The sequence below is a fragment of the Rattus norvegicus genome, chromosome 19 (genome assembly GCF_036323735.1).
Source record: "Rattus norvegicus strain BN/NHsdMcwi chromosome 19, GRCr8, whole genome shotgun sequence".
NCBI classification, from domain to species: Eukaryota; Metazoa; Chordata; class Mammalia; order Rodentia; family Muridae; genus Rattus; species Rattus norvegicus.
This window is the reverse complement of record NC_086037.1, coordinates 62,685,829-62,704,033: the sequence shown is the minus strand read 5'-3', so window position 1 is coordinate 62,704,033 and position 18,205 is coordinate 62,685,829. Positions and strand designations below refer to the sequence as shown.

Sequence of the window (18,205 nt, the reverse complement as noted above, 5' to 3'; positions counted from 1 at the left end):
TAAAAGTAAATTAAAGAGGGCTGGCGAGACAGGCTAATCCTAGAGTCCCTGCCTGGTCAGTGGACACTAGGAAGAATAAATCTCAATCAAGACGCTTCCTCCACAGACTAGCCCATGAGCGTGTCTGCAGGGCATTTTCTCCGCTAAGGAGTGATTAATGTGGGAAGATCCGGACCACTGTGGGTAGTGTCACCTCTGCACAGAGGGTCCTGGGTTGAAGAGAAAAGCAGGCCGAGCAAGATGTGGGGAATAAGCCAATAAGCAGCGCTCCTCCACAGCCTTTACTTTGGTTCCTGCTCCACGTTCCCATGTTGAAGTCTTGCCCTGACTATTTTCTGTAAGTATAAACCAAGTAAAGCTTGTCTTTCTCAAGTTTCTTTTGTCAGTGTGAAAAAGCCAACTATGACAACCCAGTAGCCCCCTCCAAAAATAAGGACTCTCCTTCCCCATACGTATCATAAGGCTCCTGAACGCCTTCTTTATTCCCCTGGGATAAAGTCAGACCAGAGCCTCCAAATCCCTTCCGTGCCTCGTTATTGATTAACTGACCCACTGATTGAACTGCAGCAAGATGGACCCGACTTTGGTAAAGGTTCTGCCCTTTCCTTGGGTCCTGGTGTACCCTTCATCGGAGCCACAAGATCACCCCTCAGCACCCATCCTTAAGACACACACAGGCCATTTGAACAGAGCATGCTCCCTTCTACAATTGTCCCTGCCTGATCTGGGTGTCCCTTGCAACAACCATACAGAATGGCCTCTCCTAGTTAAAAAGGCCCCTTTGGGTTAGCCACTGCATTTTTTTTTTTAAAAAAAAATATCTCTATGTGAGTGTTTTTGCATATGCGTAAGGTCATGTGTGTCATAGTATGCATGTGGAGGTCAAGAGACCACTTTGTAAAGTCACCTCTCCCTTCTGCCTTTCCCCAGGTCCCTGGGTTTGAACTCTGGTTACCTGGCTTACACTACAAGCACCTTTCCCCCACTGAGCCATCTTGTGGCCCAACTGACCAGTGCATTACTAAAGCCACGGTTTGTGAGAGACCACTATGCTCAGCTGTGATGAAGTTTAGCATTGAGACCAGGTGCTCACCCGCCTTTCCCTCCTGCCTGTGGAAGCTTCTCAGTGGAAGCTTCCAAATCTGCATAATGGGCTTAATAAAGAGGGTGAATAGACTAATGTCTGTGAAGTATTTATACCGTGCTGAGCTTAAGCTCTGGAAGTCTGTTTTAAAAATAAGATGGACTGAGCCAGGTGGTGGTGCATGCCTTTAATCTCAGCAGCACTCCAAAGGCAGAGGCAGGCGGATCTCTGTGAGTTCAAGACCACCCTGGTCTACAGAATGAGTTTCAGAACAGCCAGAGCTACCTGGCTACTTACAGTCCGAGAAACCCTGTCTCTAAAAACAAAGCAAAAAGTTGAATATGATGGGGTAAGTGTGTGACCTGAGCTGAGTCAGGAGGATTGCTATGGGTTCCAGGCCAGTCTTTGGCTACATAATGAGTCTCAGGCTGACCTGAGCTACAGAGAAAGACCTTGTCTTAAAACCAAAAGCCTGCTACCACAAAGAACTGCAGCCAATTAAGATGAGCATGGCGAATGCTATCCAGGACCAAAGGCAGATACACACAAGTAACATTTACAGGGGGAGGAGTCTGTGCTTAGGTACTTAAAAACATACATACATATACACATGCGTACATGCATGCATACAAACATACATACATACATACATACATACATACATACATATATACAAACAACAATAGTTAAAGCAAAACAGACCATAAACTTGAAAGAGAACAAGGAGGGTTCATGGGAGGGTGTCGGGGGAGGAGGAAGAGGAAAGGGAAAATGTAATTCTATTATGTACTGGCTGCTTTTGTGTCAACTTGACACAAGCTGGAGTTATCAGAGAGAAAGGAGCCTCCCTTGAGGAAATGCCTCCATGAGACCCAGCTGTAAGGGTTTTTTTCTCATTTAGTGATCATCCAGCAGGAGAGGATCCAGCCAATTGTCAGTGGGGCCGTCCCTGGGCTGGTGGTCCTGGGTCCTATAAAAAAGCAGGCTGAGCAAGCCAGTAAGCAGTACCCCTCCATGACCTCTGCATCAGCTCCTGCCTCCAGGGTCCTTCCGGGTTTGAGTTCCTGTCCTGACTTCCTTAGATGATGAACAGTGATGTGGAAGTGTAAGCCAAATAAACCTTTTTCTCCCTAACTTGCTTTTTGGTCATTGGAGCACTAGAACCCTAAGACATGTTTTAAAAAAAATCTCAGAAAAGTAGTTAAGGGTTTAGAAACACAAACAATATAATAAATAAATAGGCAAAAGCATGTTTGATTCAAAAATAAAATTAAAATGACACCATGCCCTCTACTGGGCTCTCAAGTCTCTGTGTGCTGTGTTGTTGGCCAATGGAAACTTCACCTCTAGTGCCAGGTCACTGAACATCATGGGTGAGAAGCATTGCCTGACTCTATCGTCCTCGGGTGAACCTCATGGAAAGTGTACCAAGCCGTTTGGAGCCTCCACTTCCTCGTGGAGAAAGTAAGGCTCTAGTCAGTCCCCTCTCTTAGGCTGACCTGAGCAATCAGGCACATCATAAATGGCCTGGTCTGGCCCTCACAGTCATAGAGGACCGGTTCTCATCTGTGTGATGGCCCAGAAGCCATGAGAGGTCAGCAGACCTTAGGAGAGTAGAGAGCTGGGAAGCTGAGATAAGATAACCTCTCTATGCTCCTGAGGTCTTGAGGCCTTGAGCCCAGAGTCAAGCCAGTCCAGGATAGCCAAAGGTTTCCTCAGAGCTGTGTACAATGAGGCAGCGTCTCAGAACTCTGTTTCCTAAGCGAGGTCACAGCATGATTACCAGGTGCCAGTAGGCATCACTGGGCATCGCTGACCAGCCATCCTGGATGTGTGTGTGTGGGTGGGGGGTGGGGTAGGAAGGGAGGTTACAGAGGGGGAAACTAAGGCAAGGAAGGTTCACTCTTTCAGCAACGGACAGCAGAGGCTGTCTAGATGCAGACAGGGCTTGGGGCATAAGACCTGAGGAATGAGATTCTCATGTCCCTCACAGCGGAGGTCTGAGCCCACACTGTGCAGAATGGCTGGTCAGTTGGGAAGCTTTAGAATATGGATGTCTGAGCAGTAAGGAGGAGGCCTTTTTTTTTTAATTTATTAAACTGGATTGGACAGGGCCATTTTCATGTAAGTGTATGATGGCCTTTGATCTTAACTCTCCAGTTCTCCCTTACCGTCCCTCTTCTTGCCCTTCTAGAGTCTCTCATTGGTCGCCTTGGTTCCCTAGGTTATTCCATGGCACATGCACAAATGTGCGTATGTGCACATAGAGGCCAGAGGTCAATGACTAGTGCCTTTCTCAGTCACTGCCCTCCTTGTTTATTTTCAGAGACAAAGTTTCTCCCTGAACCCAGAGCTCACCAGCTTGGACAGAGTGACTGGCCAGCAAGCCCCAAAAGATCTTCCTGCCTCCACCGTGTGCTGCTGACTGCTGCACCCAGCTTTTGTACTTGAGCACTGGGGATCCAACTCAGGATCTCACGCTGGTGCAGCAAGCGTGTCACTGACTTAGCCATGACCCCAGCCCTGGTGTTTGTCCTTGTGAGTCTCACTTAACTTGTTCAGTATAGCATCTCCAGTCATATCCACTTCCTGCCAATGAAATGATGTCATTCTTCTTCATGGCTTAAAAAGCTTCCATTGTGTGCACGCCACATCTTCCTCGTCTACTCCACTGCTGTGGGACACCTAGATGGTTCCCGTAACTTAGCTACCGTGAACAGTGGAATCATCGTCACTGTTGACCATGCCTGACTCACAAGGAGAGATGGACAAGTCAGCAGCCCATGTGAATCAGGCGGCCACAGCAGCTGAGGGCCAGGAGATGCTGAGGTCCAGGTGATAGTCTTCATAGTCCTTCTGTCCATAGTAACTTAGACACCCATCACCTCAGAACAAACACTGAGTCCCGGAGTCCCCTTTGGGCAAGAGTTGAGGAAATTCAATACAGTCCTTAAGTGTAAAACTCATCATGAAGAGCCATTGTTATGAAGCTAGGGGTGGGGGTGCGCAGCCTAGCAGTGCAGAAAGCAAGGGACCACAGCCAGTCCCAGGCCAACCAGCACAACCTAAGAGGGTTCCCATCTTGAAGGAAGGAAGAAAGGAAAAAAGGGAAAGAGGAAGAGACAGAGAGAAAGAAAGACTTGGAAGGGGAGGAAGGGAAAGAAGAGGAGAGGGAGGAAATTGATATGCCAGAGGGAAACCTGCAATTTGTCAGGAATCTTTAAGAGTTAAGAGTTGTATGGTCAAAGAACTGTCTGGTGACAAAGACTGTGTTACTCCAGCTACTGTGGAGACTAAGGCAGGAAGGTGGAGAGTGCCAGACCCATGGGGGTGCAGAACCAGCTCAACAAAAGCCTAGGCAACTCAGTGAGAGGCTGTCTAAAATGGAAAGAGGGAGGGAGGGACGGGGTGGGGAGGGAGGGAGGGGCAGGGGAGAGGGAGGGAAGAAGGGAGGGAGGAAGAGAGGGAGGAAGGTAGGGAGGGAGGGAAGAGAGGAAGAAGGGAGAGAGGGAGGGAGGGAGGAAGGGAAGGAGGGAAGGAAGGAGGTGAGGCTATAGGTCATTGGTAGAGCCTGTGCCTAGAATGCCCAGGGCCCTAGATTCAATGCCAAAAACAGGGGAAGAAAGGGGAGGCAGGGGTGGGGTGTGTGGCCTTTGTGTAAAGCTTTTACAAGCCTGAAGTGTCAGTCACTTAAGATGAACCCAAATGTGACTTCCCGATCCTGGGTGTCCCCTTCCTAGGCTTCTCAGCTCTCTGCTGTTGTCACTATAACCATTTCACTTAAATTCCCTACACGATCAAAATAGACTGTGCGTGTATGAAACCCTTGATGAAGTCACGAAACTATTTTAGTCATCAAAATACCCTATACTCTACCTTCATTGGTGCCATTGAAATAAAGTTGTAGACTGTGCGTGTCTCCTGTTTATGACAACAGACGATCTCCCCTGACATAATGTGTTAATTAGAAACTGTTATAGTGGCGGAAAGTAAGGTCTCAGAAAGCCGCTGTGTGAAGCCTCCTCGTTAGCTCAGTGCTCTTCAAAGAACTTGTAAGAATCAAAAAAAGGGGCAACACACCACACACATACACACACCACACACACTTAACACACATAAGCAAACACTGATACATAAACATACATGCTTACATACACCAAACACACACAGACATGTACACACACTCATATACAAACACACACACATGCTCTCACATACACATACACATACCACACACACTTATGCACACACATAGACCATACACATACACACACTCACATACATATATACACACACTCGCATACACACAGTACACAAAACACACATGCCACACACACTCATACACAGACACATACACACATGCTTAAACACACACTCTCACACACATCACATATACATATACCACACATAATACACATTCACACACACACACATACATACACATAGATATGCACACTCACACCCAGACACATATACACACATGCTCAGATATACACACACCACACATGCATACATACACTCACACACAAACACATACACACACATGTTCTCTCACACACATAACCATACACCTATACACACAGAGAGAGACACATACACACACATGCTCTCATACACACACACACACACATGTTCTCATACACACACACATATACACACACTCACATACATACATATACACCATACACACAAATGTATCTGTTAATCTCCACCTTCTATTTTGAAGTAACTTTATTTGTCTCACATGCTCTCAGTATGCCTTGACATAGTGTCATTTGTCACCAAGATGGTGAAGAGTTTTAGCTTTGTCTTTGTTCTGTAGCATACATAGTTAGCTCATTCACACAGTCTAAGATTCTTTATATAGTTTGCAAATTAAAGAATGTTGCCAACACTCTTCCCAGCTCGGACTTACTTTTTTTTTTAATAACTTTTAAAATAGATTTTATTTAAAATATAATTGCATCACCTTCGCCCTCTCCGTCCTCCCTCCAGCCGCTCTCATGTCTCTTCCCTTCAACTCCTCCCAAGTTCCCCCTTGCTCTCAGGGATCGGCCCAGTACAAAATGGCCACGTAGAACTTCTTATTAGGTCTTTGAGAATTGTATAGGGTTTTGTTCCTATTCATCCTTTCCCTATTCCTTCTAGATCCACTCTCCCTCCCAGCCCACCCACCTCCTGCTCTGTTTTTTTTTCTTTTTCTTTTTAACCCATCAAGTTCAATTCGTGCTGTCCCTGTACGGTTGGGTGGGGGACCATCCACTGTGGCACAGTTGACCTACCTTGAGCCGCACACTTAAGGAAAACTGACTCTCCCTCTCTTGGCATCTGTAATTGCCAATAATTTTGGGACTTTGTTCCCTCCTGTCCTCTCTGTGATAGATTTTGTCCTTTCTAGTGTATACATTTATCCCGTAGGTTGAACTGTAACTTGTCAAATGATGAAACAGCAGAACAGAACAGTTTCAATCCTGCTGCTTACCCAAGGTCACATTGTTCTTCGTCTTAACTTCAATCCCTCAGCTGTTTGGAGTACAAAGAGAAGTTTCTAGAGCCTTGTATAAGAGTGAGTGGTGCGTGCTCTGCTCTGGGGCAAGCCACTCCTTGCTCAGTCTTCTCCTTTGTTGTCCATGTTTTTCCTTCCAGGATCTGACTCACTACATTCTTCCCTGACTGTGTCCCTTGAATCTCACCTGTGCTCTTCTTAATTTAATTTTTGAGAAATTACATATATATACATATACATATACATATATGTATATACACATATATGCACATACATACACACATATACACATGTATACACATACATATATACATATATAGAAAAATACATAAACAACATATATGCATATACATATATGCATTTACACATATGTGCACACATATACACATGTATATACATACATATACACATATATACATAGACACAGACACATATACATATATGCGTATACACATATATACACACATACATAAATATACATCTGTATAAACATACATATACACATATATATGCATAAACATATATATACATAGACCATAGACACACACACACACACACACATATATATACATATATATATGCATCTGACACTAATAATTGAAAAGTAACTTTGCCTAGTCATGAGTTTGAGTCTGAGGGCAGAAGTCACAGGGACATACAGCAGGAGTTGAGCAGGAAAGGAAAGTATGTATATCTAGTATGAATCTAAGAAATTCTCAAGTAGCATGTTTTTTAAAGGTGGACAAAAGAATATATTGATTTTTCTAAGTGTATTTATGCTACTGCCACATGGGGGCGCTGTAAGAGTCAGTCGGTAGCCACATAGCCCAGTCTGAGCTATATTAGTAAACTAACTTCTGAGGACTAAGTGTTTAGTTTAGCCAAAGGGTACTTGGGTTTGGGAGTTCTTGGAGTCAGGTTGTTTGAATGGAATGCATGCAGCTTGCATATATGGGCTGTAAGGTGAGATGTGTGCTTTTAGGGTTCCTTGGGAACTGCTTCCACAAACAAGAATTCAAAACCCTGCGTGTATATCCCAGGCCGAGCATCCATTGGCTATTTCTGGCTTCTGGAATAACAATGGTTTCTATTTTGATTGTCAGACTGTCACAAGGAGTTGGGATATGGTTGGTAAATGGTTGCTGTGCAAGTCTGAGGACCAGAGTTCAATCCCCCAGACCCCCATGAAAGAGCTGAGCGTTGTAGCCAGGCCTGGTAGTTCACATCCTAATCTCGGCATGTGGGAGGTTTGTAGCTAATTGGGGCTAAATAATGAGTTCGAGGCCAGCTCGCACTTCAGAGTGGCATCCTGCCTCAACAACCGAAAACCTGAGTTGTGCACACTGCTAATCTTAGCACAAGGGAGGAAGAGATAGCAAGTCCTGGAGCTTGCTGGCCAGTTGGCCTAGCCTAGTTCCAAGCCAATGAGAAACAAAAGCCAAACAGATAGATAGCTCCTGTGGCCTCTAAACACACACACACACACACACACACACACACACACACACACACACACACCAAATGTGAGATTGTCATCATAGTGGCAAAATGCCCAGGGACATGGCTCCGTCCCTAAAGGTCCCTAAAGTCCCCTCTGACCCCTTTTGTTACCAACATTATCTTTAGCCAGCCACAACATAAGGCGGAGCCTACAGGCAGCAGCTTCAGGGACACCAATATACTTTCTGCAAGGGAACTCTGTGTCTGGGGGAGGCACGGAAGCACAGAAACTGAAGGCCTACTGTGTGTCGGCAAGAGGCTTCGCTCTAAATACAATTCATTTGGTTCACAGCCTACTTTGTAAATGTTTCTAAGACTGCATCAGAATATTTCCCTCTCTCTCTCTCTCTCTCTCTCTCCCCCCCCACATACACACAAACATACACACACTACACATACACATACACACAAACATACACACACACTACACATACACATACACACACACATACACACACACTACACATACACATACACACACATACACACACACACACACACACACACACACACACACACACAATGCATATCAAAGATGCACCTCAATCCAGCTGGGAACAAAACTCATCACTCGTCACCAACATTTCTCTGTGGTGTGACCTGTCCTATGCATGAGCACTTTTGAAATGAGGCCCCTTTGAAAGGCATTGTCCCCTTGAATGAGGACATCTCTTGGGAGTTGTTTATGTAGTTGGGAGTCTGTGGGAAAAGGATGGGGAAAGAACTTTCCCCTCCCTTTAGTTTAAGACTTAGGCAATCGGTGTGATTGCCACCCTTGGGTTGTCGCTGCCTGTTTCTCATTATGTAGGTTAAGTGATCCTGAGATACAGATAAAATCAAAACACCAGGGAGACTTCCCTGAGGCCCAGACTGGACTCAGCTCTTGCTCTCGGAGGAGCAGATTCTAGATACCCACTTCCCCTGTTTGTCACACTCTGAGGAGATGCTGGGCTGACGAGATGGCTACTTAGAAAAAGGCTTGTGCCACCAAGCCTGACAACTTAAGTTCCATCCCTGGGAAACCAAGCCTTACAAGTTGTCCTCTGAGCTCCACATAGCAAGGTGGCACACCTCACTACACACACACACACACACACACACACACAGAGAGAGAGAGAGAGAGAGAGAGAGAGAGAGAGAGAGAGAGAGACCCCATAGCTTATGGAGTACCTCTTGAAACAGCTACAGCTTCATGTCTACTTTGTAACAAAGTTAGTAAACCGTCCTTTCCCCATGGCATGAACTTTCTGAACAATTCTCCCATAACCTTTTTATTCCACTGAGAACACGAGAAACTGAGACACTGAGAGAGCAGTGCGCGCACAGTGGGCTTCAACCAGAGTCAGCACTGAAGCCTGCCGGTTGCTACAAAGTTCTCCTTGAGCACCTGGATGGGGTCTAAAGTAGCAACAGCAACCCCAGCTCCCTTCACAAAGGGCCGACTGTGGATACATCTCCAGTGCATTACTGAACCCATCCCCACGCCTGCTCTTTGGAAGGAAAAATGCAGTGGCTTTGTGTAACCTCATGTGTGAGGAAGCAGCTTCTAGGCCTGGCATAAAACAAGCCGCCGAAGTGGCCCGGCTAGATGCTGTTTTTAAGGCCAGGTCTCCTATAGCCCAGGCTAGCCTCAAACTTGTGATGTAGCTGAGGATGTCCTTCAATTTCTGATCCTCCTCCCTCCACCTGCTGGAATCGCTGGGCTTGTTCTGTGAGGTGGTGGACTGGAACCAAACTAGGCACTAAGCACTGTGCCAGCTTTGCCATAATCCCTTGCCTGGCTGGATTTGAACAAGGAATGTTGCTGGAGTTTGTATCTGGAAGGTTCCACAATGGCTGTACTAGAGGCTCAGCACTCTGCCCTCTATAGCACTGTGGTTAAGATCACTCCACACACAGGTGGACAAGCCTAGAGGGAGATCTTTGGTCATGGTGTCACGCCCTAGACGGGATTTGTATGATACTGTCTCACTTCCTGTCTCCCATTCATCCCTGCCAGGAGGCTAACAGCTCTACCGTGTACTTCCTTCTCCGTGTGACAACCCACCCCCAAGGCAGTGTGGCCAATCTGCTATGATCAAGAACTTCCTCCGGAAAGGTCCAAAACCTTTCCTCTTTATAAGTTGATTATCTCCACTATTTCATTCCAGTAACTGAAAGTTGGTAAAGACAGACAGATACCCAAAAGCTTGGAATTGTCCTGCCCTTCTCCTGTTAGAGTCAATTACACGCTGGCTATCTCCTCAATTGCTTCACCGTGGAAAATTCCTTGCTTTTCTTGTGCAATGATGCCCACCTATCAATCACCCAGAATCTTCTCGAAGTCCTCACGGCTGTTCAGTATCCCCACTCACATTCCAATCCAAAGATTTCCCTGTCTGTCTCTGTATTCCCTCTTGTGTTCATTATGTGGGGGCGGGGGCAGGGACGGGGGAGTGCTCAGCTCCACTCCACCCGCCCCCACATAGCCACTCACCAGAGACACTCACGGATGTAGCAGAGACCGTCCTCACAGCACGGCCAGGTTCCCATCGTATTTCCATGTTCCACATAGAACAGGTATGCACAAGAGCGTCACATGACACCAGCTAAGCAACAATGCGAGTAGCTCCTGTTACCAATGTCCCCAGAACTGACGGCGGTGGGGGCGCTCTGCATGTGACCAGCTGACACCTTTTGCATTCCAGATACACCCGGCCAAGATGAGAGGACTTTAGAAAGAGACGAATTGAAGGGGGAAAAAATAAAAGCCTACAGAACTCCTCCTCATTGTCAGCAGGTGGCAGCCAGTCAGGACTTCCAGCCCGTTTCCCCCTGGGTGTCATCGAACTAATCCAGGATGGGTTTGTTATTTGTTGGTAGGCCTGTGGTGCTTGGCCTATATGTCCCTTATGCATATAAGGCACTATTGTCTTCTGCCACTGCTGTGCTGAGGAAACTGGTATTAGGTCCACATCCCACACCCAGATGTGGCCAATGGCTCTCGCCTGCCTCCTCAGCCACAGTCAGGAAGCAGAGATGGGTGAATGTTACGGCTTAGCTTGTTCTCTCCGGGCCACGGACTGGGGTGGGTTGTTCCCACCTCGATTAACCTCATCTAGACAACCCCTCACAGCTGTGCTCAGAGATGTGTTTTCCACGGTGACTCTAAAGGCTGACAAGATGGCGATCGAGATGAACTATGACAGTGGGTACAGTCTCGTACTGGCCTACGGCTGGCAAAGTAGGCTAGGTCACATGGCCTTTGAGCCCCAGGGATCTGGCTGTTTCTGCCTCCTCCTCGATGCTGGGGTTACAACGTTGTACCACTGAGCCTGGCAGGTTCGGTACTGCTCAGCAAACCCTCTACAAACTAAGCTATCTTCCCAGAACCAGACTTTTTCAGTTTTCAATAACTATGTTTATTTTTTCACGTGTTCCTACTAACCGTTTCTCAAGTTTATATTCAGAAGGAAAATTCAGAGTAGAGCAGCTTTGGCATAAGGAATAAACCATTACGGACCAGTATGAGGTGATCTTAGAGCCCATCAGTGAATCACAGAGGAGCAGGAGGCACTGGGCCCCTGTCTTCCTTAGGTGTCAGGTGATGTTTTTCAGCCTGGGATTCCTTAGCTTCTCTTAGGGTTGACAAGTTAGGGACAGTCTTCTATGTGACTAGGTTCACATATCTGGAAAGAGAGGCTATCCTGAGCCCCAGAAGGATGAAGGATTTGGGGTGTGTGCTCGAGAAGCTAGAAAGATGGCACCGTCCAGAATAACTTAGCCAATGAGGAATTCGGGGGGCGGGGAAATATAATTGGAATATTCAAAAAGCACTGTTTCATGCCAAATGGATGCTGCAGCCCTTCTGGGCTTTTCTCTGAGCTGATTTCTGATTTTGCAAGGCCATAAAACAAACCGATCTGCTTTCACGACTGGGGGTCTTCAGAACAGCTATGGCAGGAGAGGGATCACCATTTCTCAACCCCGCTGTTCATAGGGAAGAGACTGCAGATCCTTCACGGACCTTAAAGTCTCAAGATGCCCACATCTGTCATAGAAAACATCGTATGTTACATACCCAGGCCCACCCATCCTCCTGTGTGTGTGTGTGTGTGTGTGTGTGTTTAAAGATTTAAAGATTTATTTTTATTTATATGAGTACACTGTAGCTGTCTTCAGACACACCAGAAGAGGGCATTGGATTCCATTACAGATGGTTGTGAGCCACCATGCGGTTGCTGGGATTTGAACTCAGGACCTCTGGAAGAGCAGTCAGTGCTCTTAACCGCTGAGCCATCTCTCCAGCCCCTCTTGTGTGTTTGAATTCATCTCTCAGTACCATGCAAGAAATGGACAGGCCTTGTAAATTGTTGTTACCCAGTATCGTCTGACGAGTAATAGCAAGAGAAGGCAGCTGAATGAAACACACCCAGTCTCTCCAATATTTTCAGTCTGAAATCAGTCTGTAAGACAGGTGATCAGCTTCCTGGTTGCTGCCGCTGCAGAGAGCCCGTGGGGAGCACCCCACGAGCGAACCTGAGCCTCGGGACCACAGGTAAGACCAAATTTTCTGCTGCAAGAAAGCTGCCTGGTGAGCTTGGGACACAGGAAAGCAGAATTTCTCTAGGACCGGGCACGTTCTGTGTTTACCGGAAGTCCCACACCCGCGGATCCCGGCCCGCAGCAGCTCTCTGCTCCCAGACCCGGTGAGAGAGAGACCCAACCGCCTGGTCAGGTGGGCACTCCTGAGGCTGCAGAGCGGAAGAGACCACCAACACTGCTCACCCCTGCCCACATCCCTGGCCCAAGAGGAAACTGTATAAGGCCTCTGGGCTCCCGTGGGGAAGGGCCCAGGAGTGGCAGGACCCCTGTGCCTGAGACACCGCCGGAACCTGAAAGAAACAGACCGGATAAACAGTTCTCTGCACCCAAATCCCGTGGGAGGGAGAGCTAAACCTTCAGAGAGGCAGACAAGCCTGGGAAACCAGAAGAGACTGCTCTCTGCACACACATCTCGGACGCCAGAGGAAAAAGCCAAAGACCATCTGGAACCCTGGTGCACTGAAGTTCCCGGAAGGGGCGGCACAGGTCTTCCTGGTTGCTGCCGCTGCAGAGAGCCCCTGGACAGCACCCCACGAGCGAACCTGAGCCTCGGGACCACAGGTAAGACCAAATTTTCTGCTGCAAGAAAGCTGCCTGGTGAACTCAAGACACAGGCCCACAGGAACAGCTGAAGACCTGTAGAGAGGAAAAACTACACGCCAGAAAGCAGAACACTCTGTCCCCATAACTGACTGAAAGAGAGGAAAACAGGTCTACAGCACTCCTGTCACACAGGCTTATAGGACAGTCTAGCCACTGTCAGAAATAGCAGAACAAAGTAACACTAGAGATAATCTGATGGCGAGAGGCAAGCGCAGGAACCCAAGCAACAGAAACCAAGACTACATGCCATCATCGGAGCCCAATTCCCCCACCAAAACAAACATGGAATATCCAAACACACCAGAAAAGCAAGATCTAGTTACAAAATCATATTTGATCATGATGCTGGAGGACTTCAAGAAAGACATGAACACACTTAGGGAAGCACAGGAAAACATTAATAAACAAGTAAAAGCCTACAGAGAGGAATCGCAAAAATCCCTGAAAGAATTCCAGGAAAACACAATCAAACAGTTGAAGGAATTAAAAATGGAAATAGAAGCAATCAAGAAAGAACACATGGAAACAACCCTGGATATAGAAAACCAAAAGAAGAGACAAGGAGCTGTAGATACAAGCCTCACCAACAGAATTCAAGAGATGGAAGAGAGAATCTCAGGAGCAGAAGATTCCATAGAAATCATTGACTCAACTGTCAAAGATAATGTAAAGCGGAAAAAGCTACTGGTCCAAAACATACAGGAAATCCAGGACTCAATGAGAAGATCAAACCTAAGGATAATAGGTATAGAAGAGAGTGAAGACTCCCAGCTCAAAGGACCAGTAAATATCTTCAACAAAATCATAGAAGAAAACTTCCCTAACCTAAAAAAAGAGATACCCATAGACATACAAGAAGCCTACAGAACTCCAAATAGATTGGACCAGAAAAGAAACACCTCCCGTCACATAATTGTCAAAACACCAAACGCACAAAATAAAGAAAGAATATTAAAAGCAGTAAGGGAAAAAGGTCAAGTAACATATAAAGGGAGACCTATCAGAATCACACCAGACTTCTCGCCAGAAACTATGAAGGCCAGAAGATCCTGGACTGATGTCATACAGACCCTAAGAGAACACAAATGCCAGCCCAGGTTACTGTATCCAGCAAAACTCTCAATTAACATTGATGGAGAAACCAAGATATTCCATGACAAAACCAAATTTACACAATATCTTTCTACAAATCCAGCACTACAAAGGATAATAAATGGTAAAGCCCAACATAAGGAGGCAAGCTATACCCTAGAAGAAGCAAGAAACTAATCGTCTTGGCAACAAAACAAAGAGAATGAAAGCACACAAACATAACCTCACATCCAAATATGAATATAAAGGGAAGCAATAATCACTATTCCTTAATATCTCTCAATATCAATGGCCTCAACTCCCCAATAAAAAGACATAGATTAACAAACTGGATACGCAATGAGGACCCTGCATTCTGCTGCCTACAGGAAACACACCTCAGAGACAAAGACAGACACTACCTCAGAGTGAAAGGCTGGAAAACAACTTTCCAAGCAAATGGTCAGAAGAAGCAAGCTGGAGTAGCCATTCTAATATCAAATAAAATCAATTTCCAACTAAAAGTCATCAAAAAAGATAAGGAAGGACACTTCATATTCATCAAAGGAAAAATCCACCAAGATGAACTCTCAATCCTAAATATCTATGCCCCAAATACAAGGGCACCTACATACGTAAAAGAAACCTTACTAAAGCTCAAAACACACATTGCACCTCACACAATAATAGTGGGAGACTTCAACACCCCACTCTCATCAATGGACAGATCATGGAAACAGAAATTAAACAGTGATGTCGACAGACTAAGAGAAGTCATGAGCCAAATGGACTTAACGGATATTTATAGAACATTCTATCCTAAAGCAAAAGGATATACCTTCTTCTCAGCTCCTCATGGTACTTTCTCCAAAATTGACCATATAATTGGTCAAAAAACGGGCCTCAACAGGTACAGAAAGATAGAGATAATCCCATGCATGCTATCGGACCACCACGGCCTAAAACTGGTCTTCAATAACAATAAGGGAAGAATGCCCACATATACGTGGAAATTGAACAATGCTCTACTCAATGATAACCTGGTCAAGGAAGAAATAAAGAAAGAAATTAAAAACTTTTTAGAATTTAATGAAAATGAAGATACAACATACCCAAACTTATGGGACACAATGAAAGCTGTGCTAAGAGGAAAACTCATAGCGCTGAGTGCCCGCAGAAAGAAACAGGAAAGAGCATATGTCAGCAGCTTGACAGCACACCTAAAAGCTCTAGAACAAAAAGAAGCAAATACAACCAGGAGGAGTAGAAGGCAGGAAATAATCAAACTCAGAGCTGAAATCAACCAAGTAGAAACAAAAAGGACCATAGAAAGAATCAACAGAACCAAAAGTTGGTTCTTTGAGAAAATCAACAAGATAGATAAACCCTTAGCCAGACTAACGAGAGGACACAGAGAGTGCGTCCAAATTAACAAAATTAGAAATGAAAAGGGAGACATAACTACAGATTCAGAGGAAATTCAAAAAATCATCAGATCTTACTATAAAAACCTATATTCAACAAAATTTGAAAATCTTCAGGAAATGGACAATTTCCTAGACAGATACCAGGTATCGAAGTTAAATCAGGAACAGATAAACCAGTTAAACAACCCCATAACTCCTAAGGAAATAGAAGCAGTCATTAAAGGTCTTCCAACCAAAAAGAGCCCAGGTCCAGACGGGTTTAGTGCAGAATTCTATCAAACCTTCATAGAAGACCTCATACCAATATTATCCAAACTATTCCACAAAATTGAAACAGATGGAGCACTACCGAATTCCTTCTACGAAGCCACAATTACTCTTATACCTAAACCACACAAAGACACAACAAAGAAAGAGAACTTCAGACCAATTTCCCTTATGAATATCGACGCAAAAATACTCAATAAAATTCTGGCAAACCGAATTCAAGAGCACATCAAAACAATCATCCACCATGATCAAGTAGGCTTCATCCCAGGCATGCAGGGATGGTTTAATATACGGAAAACCATCAACGTGATCCATCATATAAACAAACTGAAAGAACAAAACCACATGATCATTTCATTAGATGCTGAGAAAGCATTTGACAAAATTCAACACCCCTTCATGATAAAAGTCCTGGAAAGAATAGGAATTCAAGGCCCATACCTAAACATAGTAAAAGCCATATACAGCAAACCAGTTGCTAACATTAAACTAAATGGAGAGAAACTCGAAGCAATCCCACTAAAATCAGGGACTAGACAAGGCTGCCCACTCTCTCCCTACTTATTCAATATAGTTCTTGAAGTTCTAGCCAGAGCAATCAGACAACAAAAGGAGATCAAGGAGATACAGATCGGAAAAGAAGAAGTCAAAATATCACTATTTGCAGATGACATGATAGTATATTTAAGTGATCCCAAAAGTTCCACCAGAGAACTACTAAAGCTGATAAACAACTTCAGCAAAGTGGCTGGGTATAAAATTAACTCAAATAAATCAGTTGCCTTCCTCTATACAAAAGAGAAACAAGCCGAGAAAGAAATTAGGGAAACGACACCCTTCATAATAGACCCAAATAATATAAAGTACCTCGGTGTGACTTTAACCAAGCAAGTAAAAGATCTGTACAATAAGAACTTCAAGACACTGAGGAAAGAAATTGAAGAAGACCTCAGAAGATGGAAAGATCTCCCATGCTCATGGATTGGCAGGATTAATATAGTAAAAATGGCCATTTTACCAAAAGCAATCTACAGATTCAATGCAATCCCCATCAAAATACCAATCCAATTCTTCAAAGAGTTAGACAGAACAATTTGCAAATTCATCTGGAATAACAAAAAACCCAGGATAGCTAAAGCTATCCTCAACAATAAAAGGACTTCAGGGGGAATCACTATCCCTGAACTCAAGCAGTATTACAGAGCAATAGTGATAAAAACTGCATGGTATTGGTACAGAGACAGACAGATAGACCAATGGAATAGAATTGAAGACCCAGAAATGAACCCACACACCTATGGTCACTTGATTTTTGACAAAGGAGCCAAAACCATCCAATGGAAAAAAGATAGCATTTTCAGCAAATGGTGCTGGTTCAACTGGAGGGCAACATGTAGAAGAATGCAGATCGATCCATGCTTATCACCCTGTACAAAGCTTAAGTCCAAGTGGATCAAGGACCTCCACATCAAACCAGACACACTCAAACTAATAGAAGAAAAACTAGGGAAGCATCTGGAACACATGGGCACTGGAAAAAATTTCCTGAACAAAACACCAATGGCTTATGCTCTAAGATCAAGAATCGACAAATGGGATCTCATAAAACTGCAAAGCTTCTGTAAGGCAAAGGACACGGTGGTTAGGACAAAACGGCAACCAACAGATTGGGAAAAGATCTTTACCAATCCTACAACAGATAGAGGCCTTATATCCAAAATATACAAAGAACTCAAGAAGTTAGACCGCAGGGAAACAAATAACCCTATTAAAAAATGGGGTTCAGAGCTAAACAAAGAATTCACAGCTGAGGAATGCCGAATGGCTGAGAAACACCTAAAGAAATGTTCAACATCTTTAGTCATAAGGGAAATGCAAATCAAAACAACCCTGAGATTTCACCTCACACCAGTGAGAATGGCTAAGATCAAAAACTCAGGTGACAGCAGATGCTGGCGAGGATGTGGAGAAAGAGGAACACTCCTCCATTGTTGGTGGGATTGCAGACTGGTAAAACCATTCTGGAAATCAGTCTGGAGGTTCCTCAGAAAATTGGACATTGAACTGCCTGAGGATCCAGCTATACCTCTCTTGGGCATATACCCAAAAGATGCCTCAACATATAAAAGAGACACGTGCTCCACTATGTTCATCGCAGCC

General features: G+C 44.9%; 1 protein-coding gene across 1 annotated transcript in view; it reads right to left on the bottom strand.

The window, feature by feature from the left end:
* Hsd17b2 (hydroxysteroid (17-beta) dehydrogenase 2) overlaps positions 1–18,205 on the bottom strand; it is a 71,625-nt gene that overhangs the window by 29,911 nt on the left and 23,509 nt on the right. The gene's annotated exons all lie outside the window — the stretch shown is intronic.